The sequence below is a fragment of the Lissotriton vulgaris genome, chromosome 2_1, assembly GCF_964263255.1.
Source record: "Lissotriton vulgaris chromosome 2_1, aLisVul1.2, whole genome shotgun sequence".
NCBI classification, from domain to species: domain Eukaryota; kingdom Metazoa; phylum Chordata; class Amphibia; order Caudata; family Salamandridae; genus Lissotriton; species Lissotriton vulgaris.
The window spans coordinates 544,476,242-544,494,713 of NC_141687.1; the positions used below are offsets into that span (position 1 = coordinate 544,476,242).

Below are 18,472 nucleotides of genomic sequence, written 5' to 3' on the forward strand. Positions count from 1 at the left end.
GCCATGTTGTCGGACACGCCCCTTAGCACTGTTATACAAGCCAGGAAAAGCTTTCTAGCTATGCTGTCTACAACTTGAGATTTTCAAATCTCTGAACCATACAGCGTTCCCTTCTTGCCCCTTTCAAATATATTTGCATTCACCATACATGATTGAAAATATATTTGGAAGGCGTAGTGTAGGAAAATTGAAGATAGTGAAATATAGAAATGAAGAAACATGTTGCATATGTTTCATAATTAGGTAATCAAGTTGAAATTCCATACCCGTATATATTTAACTGTCTATAACACATACAGTTCTTTAGCCAATTTTATGGCTGTTGGCATTGGCCCTTTCTGCAGGGTCATCCTCCAATATTTTCCATTCACCTTCCTGTTTCTGTACCCGTTTTTGTTGGCTTTTATATCTCTGCGCACTTTACCACTGCTAATCAGGGCTAAATTGCTTGTGTTCTCTCCATTAAACATGGAGGACTTGGCTTACACCAAATTGACATATTTAGTTTACTTCTGCCTCCCTAGTAAAGTGGTACTACCTTTGCGCATGGCCTGTAAATTAAAAGCCCCAGGAAGTCTTGCCGCACAACTGCCAGCTCCTCAGAATCGACGCAAAGCCCTGGCAAGCTATGCCTTACAGCTTACCGTAATCGACGCAAAGCCCTGCTGCACAGCTTCTTCGGAACTGTTGCTGGACAATGTGAAGTCTCGCAAAGTAACGCCACACACCCTGCGCACCAGAATATAAGCTACGGTGTTCAGCAGACCTAAGTGAGTGCCTTTGGCAGGCCTACGCTCCATCGCGGTCGGCCTGACCTCGTGACTTTGACCCGGTCCAACCAGATATGAAGTTTTTTTTCTTACGGAGTTTTATATAGCGCAAATTTGACCCAAAGGTATCAGAGTGTTTACACGAGCAAGTTTCGTTACATGATGACACATCCATTTTTGTAAGGCACAGGAGACTAAGTGATTTGCCCAGAATCACAGAATGTTCAGCGTCTTTGCTGAGACTCTAACCCGGTGCCCCAGATTTTAGGTCAACCACCCTAGCCATTAGGCCACATCCTCTCCCCAGTTGGCGCTTTGTGCTTCTTGATGCTGTTATTACAAAAATCCTTAAAATTGCATATCTCCAGTTTGACTTATTGGATTTTGTCATTTTGGTCTCGATTTATTTTTATAAATCGGTGTGGGATTTTTCTTGTGTTGTGTTTTCACTTTACCTCTAGGTTAATCTGACTACTCTGTGCTAAGCTACCAGAGGGTTGAGCACAGGTTTAGGGTTGGCTTGTGCCTCACCCTTACAAGGATTGTGGTTGCTTCTTGCCCAAGGCTCACACCTCAGTCAACCAACAACTCAATTTATCACAATGGAATATTCTGTTGTAAAATGTACTTTTACTTCATTTTTTTAAGTTTTCCTGGAGGTAAATCCACAATTTCTATTGAAGGGTTATGATCCCTTGGTGGGCATGATTGTAATACAATACTTGTTAAGTGCCCCCTCAAAAGCTAGGGGTATTTAGCAAGTTTATGTAAATAAGTGCAATGAAATTGGCCATTTTGGCACATTTAACAAGCACTGGCGTTGCCAATAGGTCTCGCAGTAGGAAAGTTGGAGCTATTACAATTGCAAATAACAATGCCTTTTTTTTTTTTCATTTTCAAAACATAAAGGGCTTTGTCATTTACAAAACCAATAGCTCCAACTTTCCTACTGCGAGACCTATTGGCAACGCCAGTGCTTGTTTAATATGAACTTTATTGTATCGGGGAAGAAATAACACTGCAACCGAAGTGGCTGGAGGTACAAGGGCGCATTGTGGAGCCGCTCGAGGTATAAAAAGAGACTCGAGTTTCATTCTGCGCTGATCAAAGCCAGGCAGCCGTGAGCTGTGAGTCAGGTGATCGGGACAGTGTGAGGCAGCTCTCCCTGTCCGTTAGCGGAAGGTGCTCCGGGGCTTTTATATCGGGCCTCGGGGCCTGTAAATATTTGTATAGCGGCGAGCAGGGATGGCCTGTCTCCTAAGTGCAGCTTGTAAAGGCGAGCGCCTTTCAGCCGAATACCCTGTAACACACCTGTGCTAAGCCACTTGCAGGCGGTGTTTGGAAAGTAAATAAGCAGATACTCACGCTTGTGCTGGCATGTTTCCAGTATCCTAACCCTTTGCAAAGTGCCAGTGATCGTGTACTACCAGTTTTACAACTCAGTCAAGAAGTGCCAGTGTCCTTTTCTACAACCCAGCGCATGTCAGTGCTTGTATATTTTCAGCATTATAACCCAGCATAGAAGTGCTTGCATATTACCAGTATTCACTCTAGCCTAGAAGACCGGTGCTCGCATGTTATCAGTAGGCACACCAGCCTAGAAGTGCTCGTGCTCGCATGTTACCAGTATTCACACCAGCCTAGAAGTTCTCGCGCTAGCATGTTATCAGTATGCACACCAGCCCAGAAGTGCTTGTGCTCGTATATTACCAGTATCCAAACATGTCGAGAAACACCACTGATTTTAAATTATGAGTATTGCCAACAACTTAGAAAGCGCCAGTGCTGGTGTATTAGCAGTACTGCCAACTAACTGTAAAGTGCCAATGCTCGTATATTATCAGTACTGCTTACCAGCTGAGAAGTGCCAGTGTTTGTATATTAGCAGTTCTTCTACCCAACTGAAAAGTACTAGTGCTAGTACATTATTAGTACTGCTAACTAACTGAAAAGTGCCAGAGCACATATATTACCAGCAGGGCACTGGAATTATGCGATTTCGATTTTCACATAATTATAGATTTACCACATTTGCCACATAGTCCACTATGTGCCACATAATGTGCAGATTTTAGCCCCGTACAAAATGTTGATTTAACCTCTAACGGTTTAAACGTTACTAAAAATGCAGTGCCACGTGTTGCAGCGCAGAGGAAGGCCCTTGGCAAAGCTGGAATGGTCAGCTTTCTGTTGCTTAGTGCTATGTATGGGTATTGAATTGGTACAGAAGAAGTGCAACTAATGTACAGACAAAACAGTGTTACCAAGTTTAACAAGAGGCAAAATAATTAAATCAAACTATTAAAAAATGTGCCGCATTATGCTAGATAATTTGCCCTTTCTTGCTGCATTGTTTACCAAAACTTGCTGCATAATGCGGCCCTCTCCTGCCGCATAATTCCAGTGGTCCTGATTATCAGTACTGCCAACCAGCTGAGAAGCGTCAGTGCTATGTATTATCAGTACTCAAGACCCACTGAGAAATGGTGCTTTCAGTTTGTCACTAATATGGACGTAGCGCGGCAGAGAAATTCAGGTATTTCCATATATAAGTTAGTGAAACCTGTCCTTGAAGTGCCAGTGCTTGCAAATCAGCAACGTCGCTACTCTACTGAGTAACAGTGCCTCGACCCAGACATCCTGTTAAAAGCCGCGCAGAAGAGCCTTTCTCACGAGCTCTTGAGTTTAACCAGTACTTTAATTTTTCATGCACATTTATTGCAATCCGGCTGAGAAGTGTCAGCACTCGTATACTGTCACTGTTGCAGCCGCCGGGTTACAAAATGGTTTTAGAATTTACAAGCACCCGTACTCTCGTCTGAATGTATTACAAACACTGAACATGGCCGATATTACCATATACAAACATTACAGCCTTGCTCACCACAAACGGAAATGCCTCCAGGCGCTAGGAAAACAGGCATTCTTACCTAGCTAGCTCAGTGGCAGACAGTTTATCAACCACGGAATGGTGAAAGGCCGGACTTGAAAGCATGTGGTGACAAGACGGAGGGAAGGCAGAGAAGGGGAGGGGGGAGGAGAAATGAGACACGGTGTGAAGCACATCAAAGGGCTTCTCCTCCCCTAATTAGGGGAGGAGAAGCCCTTTCGGGAAACTGAAAGTACGGCCGGCCTGCGGCCGGCCATGAATAATTAGGGGAGGAGAAGCCCTTTGATGTGCTGTGCTGGCCCTGAATGCTCGTGCTTGTTTGCTCACGTGATTCACGTGAACTTCATGAAAACCGCTGGGCTGAAAGCCCGTGGTTTGAAGAAGATTTTCGCCACTTGAATTCTCGCTCCGCTCGATGCGCTTGCGCACATCGATAGGTCGCGAGACCTAAAAAAAGAAGGCACCCCCTTCTCAAATTCTGTTGTCTAAAATTGTGTTTGTTCACTTCGCTTGCTCGTATTTTGCAAATTGGGATCGATATGTAAGCCAGTGGGAGATCAACGTAATGGCATCTTTAAAGTTCAGTAGCCACCTCTGGTGCTTTGTGAGCTTTGGCTCGTTATTGTCAAAGCTGTGCCTTTTCCAGGTTAGAATAGATGTACATTATGCAGTGGCGGCGGGCACAGATCAGGGTGGCGGGGGGGTTGCGGGAAGAAAAAAAAATACACTTACCTCGTCACAGCAGTGTCTCTCCTCCGCTTCTCTTCCTGACGAGTGCTGGAACAGAAGCTGAAGCACACAGGCTTCCCTGAGCCAATCACTATGCTCCTGTCGCCATGACAGCAGCGTCGTGATTGGTCTGAGCGCCATGGTTTGGCGTTCAAACTGGGACTAAGAGCCTGTGCATGTTTTCCACCCAGGCTGGAGAACAGCCTGGTGGAGAACATGCAAAGTATGCACAACTGTTTGGCCGACCAAGACGGACGGCCAAACCATCATGCACACTTAGAAAGTGCCCCGATCACACCTCCTTCTGCACTGTGAGCAACCAAGCCCTGCTTCGCCCCGTAATACTGCATCAGCAGGAAAAAAGATAATAACAAGGTGTTATTGTAATTTTGTTTTACCTTTTTTTGCATTTCTGAAAAACAGTGGGGCGACACTGCTCTGCCTTAGTGGAGGAGCCGCCGCTGACTGAGAGCTCTGTGAATCTCTCAGTACAGGAATATGAGAACTCTGTAGGTTCCAGTGATTGCACACAGTCTTAGATAAACACTGCTTCTTTTGTGGCACACATATTGATGACTGCTGTGGAACCAATGATTTGTATCCGGTGATCAACTGCACAATTTTCTCACCAGAACATGCAAAAGAAATGCTGCTTTTGAAACATGAAGTAGGTAATAAACTTCAAAACATCTGTAATGCCTATGGCTTTCTGGCCAACCCCCCACGTCCCACCCCACCCCGTTTGCATCCCTCCCGTGTTGCGTCGCCGTTCTCCAACACGCCCATGTGTTGCTCGTTTTAAGTTACTTTTGGTTTTTGATCCAGCTGAGGTAGGTAACTTAAAAAAAATAACTTTTTGTAGGCGCGTTCATGCATGGTGTGCATGCATACAAAATGACACGCTCAGCTTTGGCAAAAACGACTTTTTTTTTTAACTTAATCCATGCTGCACTGCATCGCGGATGCTGTGGCTAAGTCACAAAGGCGAGACACATTGATTTGCTGATGCTTGTTTCTAAAGATGTCTTGGGGAGTGAAACCTCCGAAAATTGGGCTCGATATTATAAACATTTTAGCTATAGCTATTATTGGTTCCCAGTAGATAAATGCAAAGCGTTGCCCCACTTTCGCCTGACAGTTCGCCACGTTTATAAAATGTACAGTTTATAATAAGTAGCCCCTAATAAAACATGTAGCTTGTAAGTAAATAAATCGGTATGGAGATAATCCGAAGGTAATGGCAAACACTCACATGATACCGGAGCCTCGATGACTGAAACCTGTGGCGCAGGTGAAGACAAAGACTTTCTTTTATTTCGCTGATTTGCTCTTCGACTCGTGTGAGCCAGAGCTCTTGTGCAACTAGTCCTGCGAGTAATCCAGAAGATGAGACGTTCCAATGCAGTAATATTTAACGAGGCGAGTCTTTCTTCACCGCACGACCGACTGTAGAACGGAAGAAGCGATCTAATGAGGTGGGGTAAGATAGTTCAGCGGGTTGAGCGTCCAGTTACAGGTCACAAGTTCAAATCCATCATCCCTTCTGAGATCGATCAAGTGAGAACTTTGAGTTGGATGATAATAATAACAGTAATTGCTAGCCAGACATCCGTCCAGTCTGTGGCTTGCATTATGTAAAGGCCCGATGCAAAAACGGGATGCCTTCTAAGGCATTTTACAAATAGACACTTTGTTCTGGAGCCTGTTTTGTTTGTTCTGGCTTATGCTTATAAGAAAGAGAGTCACGTGGAAGATGAAATAAAGCTCTTAGTTCCTCATTCCCAGTAATTTCTCAGAAATGACTTGATTTCCAAATATGCTAGTGAAATGCATGGTGCTTTCCCTGTGCGCCCACTGTATTCTCAAAACAAGTCGTTTATCTTGCATAAACACACACACCTTCAATACCTCTTTCACGTTATAATGTTTTTTAAAATGTTTCTCTCATTCTTTCTGCTTGCCCTTGAACAGCAGGCCTAAATTCAGTGGAACCTGCAGGTCTACAGAAGGGTTACATTCCTTTACCCTTCCAATGATTCGCCAGGGGTTCGTTCTCCATTCCCCTGTACAAATTCAAGCACCTTTCATGCACTTTCCGTTTTTGCCAAGCCTGAGTCCTTTATGCATAGACTGGGTATTGGTCATGTACACAGCACTTTTGTCTATTTCTATTGTGTTTTTACAATTTCTCATGCGCCAGACGAAGGTCCTCAGGGAGCATCAGAAGGTGTTACGATATTTGTGTGTGTGTGTGTGTGTATATAAATTTGAATATATATCTGTGTATATATGTGAATATATATATATATATGTGTGAATATATATGTGTGTATGTATATATGTATGTGGTCAATGTTTCCATCGGAAATGCGTTTTTTGTGTTGCTAATAAGTTTGCCACTGTTTGATGACTCTCCTAAAAACGTTTCTTAAAAAGTGGTATTTTTTTGCCACTTTTGTACATGGAAAGTTTTGGGGTGATCGTCGAGCGAGGGCTGAGAAAAATGTAGGGCCTCAAAATTCAAAATCCCTATGTATTTTCCATTGACATCTTTAAGAAGGGCTACAGCAAAAACTACTGAACGGAATGACACCAAATTTGGCAGGAAGCTGTGTCTTGGTCTGTAGATTGTGATTTTTGTGATTTGATGTAAATCTGTTTAGTAGTTTTCTTGAAATTCAGGTTAAAAAATATTTGTATATCTGGATGGTTGGGTCTGTGAGAGGCTCGTGAGACTCTCAAGGAAGCACCAATTCAAAAATAGAGCATTCTAAGTGGCTTAGGGAGCTCTTTTTTTCCCTTGTGCCAATTTGCTGACTTCTACAGGAGCAGGCGCTGTCATTGGCTGTCAGCAACACGAGAAAAATGATGCTGACGTCCATTACAGGGCTTAGTCCCCTGTCTTGAAGTTTAACAAAAAAAATATATGATGCAAGGTAGACCCTGTGAGGGGGACCCGAAGGGACCGATTTCCCCCCCCCCCCCTCCTTCCCAGGCCAAAATTGAAATAAAACCTACCATTTCTTTTTGCAATCGTGCAGCCCTCCCACGTCATCTTAAAAAAAATGGTGTCCACAAGTTTAATTACTGGGAGAGGGATGCGCAACGCCCCCTCCTTGAGTCATTATAGTCCCCAAGGAGTCCACCCTGAGGCCTCATTCCATCAGGAGAGGGGGTCAGCGGGGCCCCTTTTCCTGAGCCTTTATAGACCCCAGGGGAGCCCACCCACAGGGCTGGAATAAAAAAAACTGGGTAGGGGGCCCCTGGCCCCGAGCCATTAAAAGGCCCTGGGAAACCCATCCCCCTGGGCCGCTACTGAAATTAAAAGGGAGGCCCCCCTCCCTGAGCTTTCTATGGCCTCAGGGATCCCATGCCCACGGGCCGTCTCACTTGGCTGTGTCCTGGGGTACCCACCCCAGAGATACGCCGCTTCCCTGCTCACAGCGGTGTGGAAAACTTGTGTTTGCTTCCGCTTGGTGGGAACATTCTTGAAACTCTTCCCCCCCCCCTTCCCTAAACAGGAGCAAACTCAAAGTCTGCTCTCAGCAGGCGGGACATTTAAAAATGAACCTGCCAGGTGATCGGTTTCCCTGCCCGCACTGATGTGGGCATGGAAATAGATCAATAGATTGGTCCCGTCTGAAGTAAGCTGGTCCCTCCGGGCAGGACAACGCTGGCTCCCATAGCATGCGAAGAACTGGCTGGGGCCGCAGTTGCCCTGTGGCTCCCCCACAGCCTCCAACGTTGTGAATATTGGGAGCCCTGGGTGGGGCAACAGGACACCCACCTAGAAATAATGCGGGCCCCTGGGTATGGAGGTCCTGGGCCATAATGGGCTTGAGGAGGGTGGGCATCGTGACCCCTCGTCATGTAAAAGAAATACAGCCAAGGCGTATGTGGTCCCCAGGCCCTGATAGACTCGTGGAGGGGTTGCCACGCAGCCCCCCCCAACGGTCTGAGAGATGGGGTCCCCAGGGTTTAATAGGGCTCAGGGAGGAGGGGGCACATGGTCCCCCACCCCTTTAAAATACAAGGGGCGGTGGGGGATGGGGCACCAATGGCATAATGAGGCTTGGAGAGGGGGCCACATGGCCCCCTCCCTTTAAAAAACCCCCTGGGGGATGACATCCCAAAACCCTAATAAGGCTGAAGGAGGACGACCACGTGGTCCTCCGCAACTGTAACATTTATGGAGTCCTTGGGGTGCTCCCCAGGGCCTAATGAGGCTTGGGACTGAGGGCCCCTGATATCTATCTATCTATCTATCTGTCTATATGTCTGTCTGTCCATGCATCCTTTTATCCATCCATCCCTGGGAGATGGAGTCGGAGGTTTAAGGATAGAGGGTATAGTCAACGGGTCCTTAATCAGGCACTTCTAAATGTGGAGGGACTTTCAAGAGAATCACTCCTTTTTCCGGAGAAATTGGGAGCAAGGCAGAAAGCTAAAAGGAAGGATGAGATTAGAATTATCACAGGATATAAGGCCTATCATGTCAAGATGAGATTGCATGAATTGGCATCTAGTGAGAAATTACCCCACACTAGGCAGCAATGTCTCAAGTAGACCACTCCTAACATTCAAAAGGGCGAAATCTATGAGACAACAACTAGTAGTGAGTAGCCCAGAGATGGTAGAAACTTAAGAGTGGTTGAAAGCCAATCCTGGATTTAGCAAATGCTTGAAATGCAAGGCGTGTCAACACAGCGTAAATAAGAAATCCAATCGCCGTTGTTTAATAGACCCTGGAAGATACCTCGCTTTTTCAATTGCAGGAGTGATCATGTAATATATGTTCTCCAATGCATGTGCCCCAAATTATATGTGGGAAGCACAATACATATGGTGCACATGAGAATCCTTCAGAATTTGAGGGCTGTAAAGAACAAAGACAGGACCTATCCCGTTGCTAGACACATAAATGAGATACATTGGGGAGATATTGATGCGCTGTCTTACTTTGTAATGGGCTCAATCCCAAGGAACAGGCGAGGGGGAAATCGAGAATTAACCTTTTTATCAAATACCCCTCTCCTTAACCAAAATAATATACCCCATCTTTTTTTTTTTGTAAAATTTTTATTTATAGTTTGCAAAGGTGAAAGTAGAAAAAGAGAGGAATAGTAGAAAAAGAACAAGAGAAGGGAGAAAGAGAGAAAAGGAACAGGCGACATTCTGCCACATAACCCCACACAGGGGGTGTTAAAGAGCATGATTTAAAAAAAAAAAAAAAAAGATAAAAGGAAATCCAGATTGTGCATCAAGAGGGACGGCAATCAGCAGAGACAACAGGAGTGCTAATGATATGGGCCTGCTGTCCACATTGTCCGAAGTGCGCATTGAAGTCCCAGCGGTTGGCGCAAAGTCCCCAGCTGAAGAAGAATAATCCAATCACGATCATAATCATAGCGTCCTCTCGCAAAGGCATATCAAGTCGCAACAAGAGAAAAACAACAACCCCAACTTCCACCCCGCCTCCCCACTTTCCCCCCCATCCTCCACCCAATGGTGGCGACCAGCACTCATGCAAAACCGCAACATACACATCAGTGATTAAATTTGAAAGAGATGAAGTGCCCGTAGTGCTGAAGGGCAGACTGCCGAAGGCAAACCATGTGACAAAAATCTCACCAAGGGGCCCCAGTTGAACATGAAGTTTTAAAATTCCCCAGGAAAATATCTGAGAGTCGCTCCATACTCAGTAGACGCCATAGCCGTGCATGCCATAAGGAAATGGCAGGAGCAGTCGGGCTTTTCCAAGCGGTAGCCAAAGTCAGCTTGGCCGCCCCCAAGCATAGCCACATAATGCGCTTATCAGCCCTAGTCTGGTGTTCAAGCAGCGGGTCTCTGAGGCCCAACAAGACAAAGTCCATTGAATCCGGGAGTGGGTAACCCAGCACATCTTTAATGTGGGAGAGAATCTCGGACCAAAATGGCCGGATGGTGGGGCAGTCCCACCAGATGTGGCTGAAGTCGCCCAACATCCCGCAGCCCCGCCAGCACCTATCTGAGGTAGTCGGGAATATTCGGTGCAATTTGGACGGATACAAATACCAGTCGAACAGAAGCTTCATATGGGCCTCCCTGAGATCGGCAGAGTGGTTATGTGCCGTCACATCCTGCCACAAGCTCCTCCATTCGCTGTCGGAAATGTCCCTCCCAAGAGTACTCTCCCAGTGATCCATATACGAGGCCGGGGGGACATCGCGGTGTCTAATAGCATCCCATACAGAAAAGAAATCGCCCCCTTCATGGAGGATGTGCGAAGGATAAATGTTTCAAATTTCGTCAAAGGTCTGGTAGCTGCGTCCACCACTCCAGGCGACGTCGCCCAGTGCAGGAGCTGAAGGTGACGAAAGCGCTCTGTCGGCTGAACCCCATAATCCCTCATACAATTATGGAAAGTAAGGGGCGTGGCACCATGAAACAGGTGGGTGAGGGCTCTACAGCCACCCTCCCTCCAGACCTCAAAGGGACCCTCCGTCAACGCCGGAAGGAAGGCCGGGTTGAAATGGATCGGGGTGAACGGGGACGGAAATGTGGTCCACCGATCATCGCTACTGACCGTGTCCCAGACCTTTAACACCGTGCTGGTAGCGGTGCTAATGTACGCGTTTCTGGGCCGGTCCACCTTAGGTTTCCAAGCCAGGTCCCAGATGGAACGTCCCGCAACGCTTCGATCCATATGGAGCCAGTGCTTCTCCGAGAGCTGTTGGGACCATTCCACCAGAACTCTCAATTGGGCAGCCTTGTAATACAAGTGCATGTCCGGGAACCCCACCCCCCCCTCCAGCCGCGGACGTCGGAGAACCGCATACGGGAGTCGCGCCCGACTGCCTTGCCAGACATATTTCAACATCAAGGTCTTAAGCCGACGGAAATAATCCACTTCTATCGGGATGGGCAAGGCTTGGAAGAGGTACAGGAGTTTAGGCAGGAGGACCATTTTAAGCGCATGAATCCTACCCAACCACAAGATATATTTGGGTTTCCACTGCTCTAATTCTGCACGAATCAACGCCAGCATCGGAGGGAAATTAGCCTGGAATAAGGCGCCTATGGCAGAGGTCAGCCGTACGCCCAGGTATAACAGGGAGGAAGCTGACTACGAGAGTGGAGTAAGCAACCGGATCTGGTGCACCTCACCAGGCGGTAGGGTTAAATTCAAGATGTATGAATTATCAAAGTTAACTTTGAAGCCCGCCACCGCTTCATACTCAGATAGCACTGTATGGACATGGGGTAACGACAATGCCGGGTCTCGAATGGACAACAATACGTTATCAGCGAAGAGTGAAATCTTATGTTGCTCACCCGTGAAGGGGAGACCCAAGATCCGCTCGGTCTCCCGAATCGCCAGCGCCAACGGTTCTATGCTAAGCGCAAAGAGAAGGGGCGAGAGCGGACAGCCCTGGCGTGTCCCTCGGGAGTGGCGGAAACTCCCGGACCTGTGACCGTTAACCAACACCCGAGAGGTGGGACTGTTGTAATTGGCCTTAAGCATTCTTATGAATCGGGGCGAGAACCCGAAGGCCACCAACGTGCGGTGTAAAACCCCCCAATCAACACGATCAAAGGCTTTTTCCGCGTCAAGCCCTACCAACACTGCCGGTATGTGAAACTGCTCCGCCTTTTCAATCAAATGGATGACGCGCCGCAAATTGTTGTGAGTTTGTCGACCTTTAATGAATCCGGACTGATCTGGGTGGATCAGAGCCGGCATCAGGTCTTGCAGTCTGCCCGCAAGAATGGAGGAGTATAATTTAGCGTCCAGGTTAAGTAGCGATATCGGACGGTAAGAGGCGCAGTAGGTAGGATCCTTCCCCGGTTTGGGGATAATAGTAATCATGGCCTCGGCCATGGTGTCCGACGTCCTACCCTCAGAGGCCATCGCGTTGAAAAGGGAAACTAGGTAGTCGCAGATGTCGGATGCAAATGTTTTGTAAAACAGGGCTGTGTAACCGTTAGGACCGGGGGCCTTATGCAGTTTCAGAGCCTTAATGGCGTCCAGCACCTCCTCCCTAGAGATGGGGGAAGACAACAAATCGTTCCATTCCCTGGAGACCCGTGGGAGAGGCAGACCACCCAAGAACGCAGACTGGGCTTCTGGATCTAGAGCGTCGCTTGAGTAGAGATCCTCGTAGAAGCGACCAAAGATGGCCGCCTTGTCCACATCCTTATGTTGAATAGAACCCGTACGGTCCCGTATACCCCCGATGTAATCCCTCTTGCGCTTATCTCGAAGCTGCCTGGCAAGGTGGCGCCCAACCTTATTGCCCTGGGAGTAGGAGACACGTCTAAGACGTAGGAGGGTGAACTCCGCCCTGTTGTTGTAATGGGCCTTCAATTTCCCTCGCACCGCCGTAAGGGGGCGAAGGGTCACCCTGGAGGGGTTCGACTTGTGCGCCTGCTCCAGGGTCGCAAGCTCCGATTCCAGGGCTTCCCTCTCCTTCCGCCGAAGTTTGTTAAGATTCGCGTTAAGGGCGAGGCACGTACCCCGTAAGGAGGCCTTGCACGCATCCCACGTGGTATACACCGACGTGTCAGAAGGCGGGTTAAGAGTAAAAAAGTCTCCAATAGCCTTCCGCAGCTCCTTACATGACACCTCGTCCTGCACCAGTGCAGCCGGGAAGTACCACTTCCGCCAGCCGTCCCCCCCCTACAGACCAATGCAACCCAAGGACTACTAAACTATGGTCCGACAATGAGAGCGGGAAGATATCAGCCATTCGAATATCCCCCCTGAGAGCCTGGCTAACAAAAATGTGATCTATGCGGGAGTACGAGCGATGGACGTGAGAAAAGAAAGTATAATCCTTGGCCTGAGTGTGGACGAAGCGCCAGCTATCCACCAGTCCCAATTCGCCTACTTGACGTTGCGTTTCCTCCGAGAAGACACCAGTATCTGCCCTGCGTGTCCCCGAACTATCTAAATCCCTATCCCACACCATGTTGAAGTCCCCCAGCAGTATCAAGTGCCCGTCTACAAAGTCCCCCATCTTGTCCATCAAACATTGCAAAAAACCATTCTGGCCCGCATTCGGAGCATACACCACAACAAAGGTACATAAGCGGCCATATAACGTCCCTTTCACCATTAACCAACGGCCCTCCTTATCACCGCTCACCCCCAGGGGTTGAAAGTGGAGAGAGGCCCGAAAGAGGAGGGCCACCCCTTTATGCTTCGTGGGCGCAGACGCCCTGTAGATAAGGGGGAAATGTCTATGGCGAAGTCTCAGTTCATCTCTCCTGGCCAGGTGGGTCTCCTGAAGGGCAACCACATCCAGGTGGTGGTCTGAAAGATACTTCCAGAGTTTCTGCCGTTTCTGCGGGGAATTGAGGCCTTTCACGTTCCAGGTGCCTATACTAACGGGCATAATGAGGACCTGAGACTCCATTCTATGCGTTTGCTAAGGCACCCAGAGTCCAACCCCCGACCCCCGCCATTCACCAAACCACACTCACACTGAGGATAATTATACAGAGACAGCCAGAATAAAGCCCCAAGCACCTTCCGGCCATGGGGGACCACACCCACCCCTCCCCAGCTCCCCAGAGAGGCCTCCCCCCTGCAAATCACAAGAAATGGAGAGGTAACATCGTAGTGCAAAATAAGAAGTGCAGAGAATAGCACCATTAGCGTCAACAACAGCACACAGACACCATTCTCGGTCGCCACCACACCCCCCCTCCCCATCAACCCCAACCCCAACAACCCCACCATAGTACCAACTTCCAGAACTCCCTCCTTCCCACCCCCCTCCAGCAAACCAAGAAACAAGAAGACAGAGCACAAGGCCCTAAACCTGAACCAAGCACTCAGCAGTTCCAATGGGCCACGGGTCACAAGGTCCACATCAGACTGGAAAAAAAGGTGGGGGCACCAGTTCGGGGGCCCCCGGGGCCATGGACCGGGGTGTCTTCTCCAAAAGTACCATAGTACCCCGGGACCGTAGGGACAGAGACTCTCCGGCGCCCGACCAACAAGGAAGTCGGGGATCACGCCGCTCCAGAGCTCTGCTGAGTATCTGCAAGCGTGGCCGAGGCCACCGACGCCACCGCAGATCCTCTCTCCTGTAAGCTAGCAGTGTGGTCCGGACGCCCCCAGTCCGGGGAAGAGCCAACTCGATGCCACGAGGGAGATCGGCGCCGTCGCCTCGATGGGGAGGGATGCGCCGCCTGGGAGGAAGGAACGTCCTCCAGCCCCAGAAGCTCTTTCGCGGCCTGCAGGGAGCGGATTTGCGCCAGTCTGTTCTGCCATCGGAATATTATACGGAAGGGATGCCCCCAGGAATACGAGATGTTACGCTCCCGCAAGAAAGCAGTCACTGGGCGGAAGTCTCTCCTCTTCTGGAGCGTGGACGCCGCTAAGTCCTGATATAGTTGTGGCCGATGGCCTCTAAACTGTAAGGAGGTGATGGCTCTAGCCTTCCGGAGGATACGCTCCTTCGTCTGAAAGTCATGCACACACACAAGGATGTCCGGGGGGGGGTGCACCCCCTCACCTAGGCAGGCCAACTCTGTGCACCCTATCCATTTTGATTTCCTGCATGTCCTCCTCATCCAATACCTGCAGGAGCAGGGCCTGGACATACTCTCGCAAGTCTCCAGCCTCACCGTCCTAAGGGACCGCACTGATGCGAATATTGTTTCTCCTGGAGCGATTCTCCAAGTCCTCCGCATGGGCCTGCAGGTCCAAATTCTGCTCCGTAAGGCGAATGATATCCTGTTGTAGTTGGTGCACATCATTCGCCACACTTAAGTCGTGATCTTCCAGGGTCGCCACTCGTTCACCAATGCCGTCTACATCCCTCCGGACCTCCCGCAGATCCGACGCTAGCTGGGCGCGAAGCTCGGAGATATCCTCCTTGATAGAGGCGAACAGCTCCGTCATGAAGGCCTTGGTGGCGGGCGCTTCCTCGTCCGATTGCCTAGAGGAACCACTAGCCTCTGGGGAAGATGGCGGCTGCGATGATTTAGATGCTCCGTCCTTTACCGTCCTCCCTTTGCGCGGCAAATTAGACATCACGGAGGCTCGGCCGTGGAGTCAATGCTATCGCACCCCCACCGGAGATGAAGAGTGCTCACTGCGTCACGGGCGGCTGCCGCCTAAGCAAGATGGCGGCTCAGGAGCTTCCCGCCAGAGTCCAAAAGTCAATGCAGGGATAGTGTCGTCCGGCAATAAGGCCCGTGTTCTCCGCCTCCATCAACCGGGTCACCAAGGCAGCCACATGACCCCGCCACACCTCAACTCAGTCCACCGCCACCGGAGAGAGGACAGCGCGGGTCAGCCAGTTAGCCTGCAGGGTAGAATAGGCCTCTAGTTCCGCTCACACGCCAGACCTGGGTCCACCGCGCAAGGCCAATGCCTTCCACCCGTAGTCGTTGCACGCCCCGGTCTCCACCTTAGAGTGTTAGGTCGCTCGCAGGGGCCGTCTGGCCAACCATAAACTGTTGGCGGGCCAGTGAACAGGCAAGATGGCAGCTGTGTAGACTATTTCAGATTGTGTGCCGAACGCCAGACCTGTGATTGATTCATCAAAACCCCAGGCAGAAAGCACTATTTTCATTTGCTAGCTATTCTTTAACATCCCATCATGAAAAACAGCTGTTCTGGTTACAGTTCATTTAAAAACTCAGGTCATGTTTACATTTGACACACTTTAAAAACCTTTGTGTTGTTTACTTGTGGTATCATACCACGCTAGGCCCTCTTTTCACAGTTCACAAATCCATACTCTTCCACCCGCCCACATCTCAAGGGCTTTGGGTTACTTAACCAGAGTCAAAGCGCTGGGTGGCATAGACAGTGGTTTGAGGTGCTACAACAAGGTTGCAGTACAATATATATGATACATTGACTTAACTTCGTATGCTGAAAATTACAGTGAATGCACTTTAAATTAGCCATTGTGATGTGGTAAATATAATGTTAAGCATGAATTTTTCCTTTCCTCTTATTTTTTGCTACCCTTCCCTTCTCCTACACGTCTGAGACCCTTGGAAGTGATAATCAGGAAAGCAACCTCGGGTCTACCTCGGAATGCACTGACTGGTGCTACTGAACGAACCTGCAGGATTTGGCAGGGCATTTTAATTCTTCAACCACCCCTCACTGTAATGTCTGACTATGCTTAGCTTCGTATTACCTTATTCTATGTATGGTGCCCATTTAAAAAAAACTGTTTTTAGAGCTGTTCCTGCACAGTTGAACAATTTGAGCTAAAAAAAAATCCTGGCGCAGAGGACAAACTGAAAACGCCACCTATTCTGGAGATGTTCATGCAGATAAAGAGCAGACTCCTAATCCAAAATTGTGGGGAATTATGTAAACATGGGGAGGCACAGCACTGTCATTGGATTTGTGTCTGAACCCTTAACTTCTGAGATTTCTTTGCTGAAAATAAACTTAGCTGCTTTATTGGTTTTGGGGCCCCTATCCACTCTGTGATTGTGTTGCCTCGCTTGCGGAAACATTCTAGTTTCAGTGTTGATTCTAGTTTTCCCGATTTCAGACCCAAATCCATGTTCTTGAGGCTTCTGATAATTTTTACTAGTGAGGAAATTGGTTATTCACTGAGTTTCCCCACAGCTACTTGCACTAGCACACTCCCTGACACAGGTGTACCACCATACCATGCTATATTATAACTTCACATTAATAGGAGTTCCATATCTTTATTCTCGTATGTCACTCCCTCTAGTCACTTTTTATAAATCTGTGTACAGCTTGAGATTTTCAGTATGGGCTAAAGCTCCCTGAAACACATTGTTACTTGTACTATTTGGATATGCCGGTTTACCCGAAATAAGTTTAATCTGGAATGAGCAATAACATTTTCAGCATTGTTATAAAGTGTGCTGTTTATACATTTGTTCACAAGCAAAACTCTGCACGGCTGGTTGACTTTCCCTAGATGCCTCTTTTTAGTCTGTGCTATGAATTCTATATAGTCGGGTTCCCCAGGGACAGTATACAGTGGCTTGGTTCTGATAAGCAGGCAGTTGAGAGCACAAAAGAAGCGCTTCAACACTTATTGAGGGGTAACAAGCGCTATATGTATGTATGTAAAAAACGGAATCTCGCGTTTAGAAAATGCCGGTCTATCTGGGGAATAACAGTGCCACAGAGCTATGGGAGCATTAGGGTCCTCGAATAAGTATAACTGTTTGTGAGTTGCCTCAACCTACTCTTTTGTGCATGTGTCCTTTAATTAGAAGTCAACCGGCACTAGGAAAACAAAATATTAAAAGTGTTTCAGAATATCGATGGCAACGTGCATTGCCAATGAAACCAGGAGCGGTCATTAGTGTATTGATTTTTACTGTGGAAAGTATTTTTTTTTACCAAATGTGCCTGGAAGTACAAAGTGCCTATATATTGCGCAGTGGGTGAAAGGAGGCCTAGGCCCAGCTGCCATGCTAATGATGATGAAAGGCCGCCTGGTAGCTGCAGGGAGGGGGCATGAGGGGTGCGAAGCTTTGCGAGCAGATTGTAAATCATTTCCAGGTCAGTCAGCGTCACGAGTGAGAGGTGCAGCTTTACTACAGCTACAGGTCAAGGCTTCACGCCCCCCCCACGCCCCTCATACCATCGCGCCTGATTCCCTAGGAGGGGGGCACAGTCATGGGCAGCGCTGGAGACAGTGTAGCTGCAGGGGCTCTAAGAAGGGCCTAAAGAACAACAAAGACTCGTTAAGTAAATGGTCTTTTTGAAGACCTGTGAAGTCCGAGGGTGCAGCCGCAGTAAGACAGCCCGCAGACCACAATAGAGCCTCTCACTCTCCCCCATCCCCCCCCAACTGGAGCGAGGCAGGGTGCCTGGTGTTGATATGGCCCTTCTTGGGCCATTTACTCCTTAATGGGGGGTCTCACCTTCCGAGCTGCTTGCTTCTCGGGACAAAATTGCTGTTTGCTTGTAACGCTTTGGCTCCATCAAGTGGCCAAGTGATGCAATAACTTTGAAAATCAGTGACACTCGGTTCAAACCGAGTCAGCTGATTTTCAAACGGTAGGGTAATATCGAGTATAGTCGGTTTTAACCGAATTCCGAACAGCCTAACAATGCTCAACAGGTCGGGCA

The 18,472-nt window shown here is 48.4% G+C and overlaps 2 protein-coding genes across 2 annotated transcripts in view; one reads left to right on the forward strand and one right to left on the reverse strand.

The window, feature by feature from the left end:
• Window positions 1-6,011, reverse strand: part of ITGB2 (integrin subunit beta 2) — a 466,167-nt gene extending 460,156 nt beyond the window's left edge. The window contains exon 1 of the mRNA XM_086955517.1: window positions 5,642-6,011. The gene's annotated coding sequence lies outside the window, so the exon portion shown is untranslated. The remainder of the gene's footprint in view (window positions 1-5,641) is intronic.
• The window catches only part of SLX9 (SLX9 ribosome biogenesis factor), a 572,292-nt gene that overhangs the window by 26,672 nt on the left and 527,148 nt on the right, over window positions 1-18,472 (forward strand). The gene's annotated exons all lie outside the window — the stretch shown is intronic.